A 6000-nucleotide genomic window follows, 5' to 3' on the forward strand; every position below is an offset into this window, starting at 1 on the left:
AAATCGTTACTGCACAATACAGAACCATAAATGGATATTGAAAGGGTGGTAACAAACATAATGTGGATTTATATAGAGGTTTTTGCTCTAGTGGAAAATGGAGTAGATATCATAAAATTGAATTATAAAGATAAAATATGCATTTTATTGTATATTGAACGTGATTAATATTTATTATGTATTTTATTTTATTGTAATGTTTATGTTATGTATTTTATTGTGATGTAATGTATTTTATTTTAATGTTTATGTAATATATTTTAATGTATTCTATTTTATTTTATTTTATTTTATAATAGCTATTTAAATTATTTAATTTAGTGTATTTAATTTGAACTATATATATTATATTTATAGATTTAAATAAAAATAAAAATATGTGTTATTTTATTTTAATATTTATATAATATATTTCAATTGAATTAATTAATAGTTTAAAAGTGAGGATATTAATTAATAGTTGAAAGAGAGAGAAAGTTAATTAATGAGTTTAGAGAGAGGGGAAGTTAATTAGTGGGTTAAGATAGAGAGTGAGTTAATTAATGGGTTGATTAATGATTTAGAGAGAGAAGGGTGGGTAGTTTGGGAATGTGAATAAAAAGGTGGGTAGTTTGGGAAAAATTGTTTGAAAGGTGGGTAGGACAGAAAATGATTCTTATAAAAAGGGGAGCAGGAACAAGGCAATCTTATCTTCACTATTGAATGGCGAGATCTTATCTTCTTGGGAGGAGTAGCATGCAGGTGAAAGGGACAAGGCAAGGGAGAGTCTTTTCATACTTTTAAGAAAAGTAATATAAAAATTGTACAAACATAAACTAAAGCCTTGTTTGATTTAACACAATAAATTATAATCAAACATTTTTAAAATTATATATTAATAAAAAATTAATATATTCATATAATTTATTTTAAAATATGTTATTTTTTAATTTAAATAATTTATAAATATATAAAATTAAGTTAATAAATATTTTAAATATATATAACATTTTAAATATAAAAAAAAATAAGTCATAAGCCCAAATTCAAATTACTCATTGTTTTCGAAACATATACGTGTGAATAAGCTAGATCCAATCAGCTTCTGAATCAAACTTACCTTAAAAGGCTAGTTTAATCTTTGTTTTTTAGTGGGTTTTATGTAAAAAAAAAAAAAAACTAAACTAGTTTGATGAAATTTTAAAATAATTATTTTTTTTTATTAAAAGAAAAAAATACCTTTTATTTTTTCTCTCTCTATTTGAAAAATAATTTTGATATTAAAGAATAAAAAGAGTAATAAAATTGATGAAGTGGATTAAAATTATAATTGAGATTTTAGATAAAACTTCCAAGACCACTCATGTTCGTTATGGGTTTTTAAATAACTTAATAAAATTAATTATCACATCGTAATACTCTATATCGATCATCCTATCTAATTTTTGGATAATCATTGAATGATCTGCATTAATTGATATTTAAAAAAATATATGATTAATTGATTTAAAGTACAAAAAATGTTGAGTTTTAATACAAAATTTAAATAAAAAACATAATAAAGCAGCAGCATCATCATCTATGTTAAATTAAAGATGGACATTTTGATTCATTTATTTGTTTATTATTGATAGATATTGATAAAAAAAAAACTGAAATAGTGTAGTATTAAGCTTAAGTGATTGTTTGTTTAGATGGAAGAGGAAGAGAGTAATAAATGAGCCTATATCTGTCAATCTTTTGATACTGCAATGCAATGGTTGTAATTTTCTACCTTACTTTATATATGTATGTGAATTAGTCTATTTTTTTTTTATGAGAAATACATATAAATATATTATATAAATAAATAAAAAAATATTCTTTATATTTAGTTATTATTATTATTCGACATAATTAAGTAGATTAACAAGTCATATATATTATATATATTGTGCAAAACAAATTAAAATAATAAGTACCAAATATTATTTATGAAAACAATAAAAAATTTAAGACTATCCAAAATTAACATTTTATTTAGTTCAATAAAATATGGAAATATGAATGATAAATGAAATGCTTAAAAAGTGTGTTTTTAATATACAATAAATAAAAAGAACTATATATTGATTAGTTAGTTGATTAAAATGTAAAATTAAGCTATGAGAGATAAAAAAAAATCACAAACTTTTAATTTAATGGATTGTTTCTCAACAAAGATATCACCAAAATACATAGCCTTAATAAGCATACAAAAATATTGGAAAAACAATATTATTCGCTATCCTTTTTTCAGGTTGTTGTTCCATATTTTCACTTTATAAATCAACATAAATTGAGGTTGTTTCCATCTCATAATAATAGGATTTTATTAATTCATATGATCAAAATAAATGGATCCTATCTCAAATTTGGGAGCAACCCTCATACCTACAACTTCACTAAAGTGATCGGATTGTTTTGTATTAGATAAAAACATAACTAAGCACTAATTTATTTCATATGTATAATAAATTAGGTTTCTTTTGCATTTTCTCAAGAAGTTTATTCTTATTATTTTTTTATGAAATGTAATTAACTTCTTCAAATAGTTAAATTATACGTGAAAGAATCATATATATGTGCCTCTCATAATTAATATACCAAATATATTAAGGTGAATGTTCAAACAAATATGCCCTTGACACATCTATGAGTAATCCTTGGATAATAGCAACAAACTAAGATTTTGTTTGGATTATTTAATTAGTAAAGAGAGTATTAACTAAATAAGTTGGACGAATTACTTTAACATTTAATAAAAAAGAAAATAGAGTAATTTTATTAATATTTTCTATCAATTCATTAACTAAGTTATTAATGAAAAGATTATAAATTACTTCGAGTTTGATTCTACTTATAATTCTTTTAAATGAGAGTGAAAGTCGTGGTAATAAAATTATGTTAGTTTTATAAATTAAAAGAAAAAAACAATAAATTATTTAAATATTTAATCCGAATAAATAACTTAATGAGAATTAGAAATATGTGTAAATAAAAAATAATGATCAACTAATCTTAAGAGTTAGGCTTACATTTTTAGTGATTTGAGGCCGCTACTAATTCATCAGCCAAATTAAAGTGCTAGAAGTGTTGGGATAGACATGCTAAACTAACTAGGGTTTTGACACATAACTAGGATGTCATAAAGCATTAGTTTGAATCTTAAATTTGATCCAAACATAACAAATTCTACTTCTAGCATGCATTATTACTGATATTAAAGTTTTATTTTTTTTAAACTTAATAATTTAAAAAATGACAATTTAACTTTAACTTAATGTGTTTGAGTGACAATTTATTCTTTTAAAAATGACACAAGAATTATTTTTATTTCAAAACTTATTTAAAGATATGAATCCATACATTTTGTCAAATAAAGACTTGAACTATAATCTTATACCCATAATTATGCACTTACACCTCACTAAAACAACTCATAATGTTAACATATATTATTGCAAAAAAGTTTCATGTTTTTTTTTATAAATAATTTAGTGTAATTTATTTAAAAAAAATTAAAATTAAAATAATAGTTCGAGAGGTAAAATCAAACCTATACAAGCTCGTATTTTGACAAAGAAACAAACAACAAACCAAAATTACAAACAACAAAGATAATTACAATAAACAAAAACTGCCTCAAACGTTTTGAATCTAATTTTGTTGGTGACTATTCTAAAAATGTGGACACAATGGAGTTAAATAAATAGCCCACAAACACACTTAATCAAACGCACAAATTGCCGTTTGACGGGCTCGAACCTATAAGTTCTCAAGGAAGCTGGGGATATCCAGCTCTTATTGTCGCTAAGCTAGAAAAGAGGAAATTTCATGCTTTATATTTATCATTAGTTAAATATTGTTAATATTTTGTTGAATGACCGAGAACAAAAGTGAAATATAAAATTTTGGCAAACTTCTTCTTAAGTATCTCTTTATAAATTTACTAGAAATAATGTATCTATTTTAGTTTAACTTACTAATGAATTCTATACATGACTATTTAAAAAAAGTATTACTTTACGAGTAAATATGAGTTTATTACAATTTCATCTAATTACTTGTCTATGGCATGAATAAATATACATGATTTAAGAACACTTTTAATTTATAATTTTAAATTTATCAAAATCTCAACCATTTAAAAGTTTTTTATTTTTATTTTATTTTAGGAAATTAACCCGAAATTTTGCTTATTTTAAGACAAAGCAAACATGTCTAGCAGATAAGACTCTTAAACCTTAAATTATTGAGTTTTTATTTCCAAATTTCAATAAAGCATATTATTAAGGAAAAGAGAATTTACATTTAAAAATATATATATTATTAAGGTTTTTGAAATCAACTTAAATGTTAAAATACAGTTTTCTTGTAATGTTTTGGTGTTGATTATTACTCCTTTCTTGCTTACTTATAAAATCTTTGATAGAATTTTAATTAAATTGATTGTGGGCCCACTACTTTATTAGTTGAAATTGAATTCTAAATTAATATTTTGAAAGAGCAATGATATATTGTTTTAGCAAATATAGTTTGATTATGCTAATGTTTTTTTTTTTTTTTAAAAAAAGCAAAATAAAATCTATTTGATGTATAAAAAATAAGTAATCAAAAAGATTATTTTTAACGTGTTTTAAATATTATAAAGAAAAATCATATTTATATCCACTGTTCATCTACAAAAATTAATTTAATTCAAAAATAAAAAATAAAATCACTCTTCTTATGAAAACTCATAATCACGAACTCCACCAAAGTCATGTTCTTTTAAGTTAAAAAAAATAAAAAATTTTAATCAATCATTTCTTAACAATTTAATTACTCATTTATTAATTAAAATACTAAAATACTCTCTATTTTAAATTATAATTTTTTATTTTATTTATATATATATTAATATCTTTTTAATATTTTTACTAAAAATAATCATCATATACTTAAAATAATCAACAAATTATTATTTTTTATTCTTATAGGTTTTAAAAAACCACAATCTAAGCAAGGGCTAACTTCAATTTAAGGTAAGCAAGGGTTAACTTCAATTTAAGGTGTTAATCAAACCTAACTTTTAATATTTTAGACATTACTCTTAATATTTGAATTATCTCAATGAATTAATTGTAATTATTTTAATCTCATTCTAGCATATTTGAAAATATTTAGATTTACATTGAGTTTTGGACATGGGGGTTAAAGGGAAACTATCTATAAACTTTTAAATATTTTTATTTTATCAAAGTATTTTATTTGAATATTAATAGAATCAAATAACTTCATTCTTACCACATTATTAATCATATTATCAATAATACTTATGTAGTTTTGGTTTTAGTTTATTTTTCATTTGCTATTAATTGCCTTTATTTTGTTTCATTGTTCATAGTCTTAAAATAAAAATGAAGTCTTAGGGATAGCTTGAGAGACTTCTATTTAAATTTTATAAGCCTAAAAAAATTATATTATTTAAAATTTATTAAAAATAAATTACTTTACAAATGACGGAAGTGTGAAGACTTAAACTAATGATTCTGAAGACAAACATAAACTCATTCAAGAGGACAAGAGGCTACTTTACCACTAAATTATAAATTTTAACTATTAAAAATAAATTACTAAAATAAAAACAAAAATAATATATTTTATATTTTTAAGATAAATTATTAATATTTTTATTTAAAACTTTATTCTGTTTGGGATTTTTAAAAAACACAAACAAAATTAAATATTATTTCATTTTATTTATTTATTTATCAAATCACTAATTAAAACATTAAAATATTTTCAGTTTTAAATTATTATTTTTTAAAGGAGTGACAGTGGAATGAAGTTGAGAGAGAATAAGAAGGAAATGAAGTGTCATCACATCACTAACTGAAAAAAAGAATAAAGAGTGAGGATATAGACAAAATAAAAAAAAATTGGTTATATTTTCAGCTAATCAAATTTCTTAAATTATTTCTCAATTTTTTATTTTATTTATATATATAAATAATTTCT

The sequence above is a fragment of the Impatiens glandulifera genome, chromosome 1 (assembly GCF_907164915.1).
Source record: "Impatiens glandulifera chromosome 1, dImpGla2.1, whole genome shotgun sequence".
Classification (NCBI taxonomy): Eukaryota; Viridiplantae; Streptophyta; class Magnoliopsida; order Ericales; family Balsaminaceae; genus Impatiens; species Impatiens glandulifera.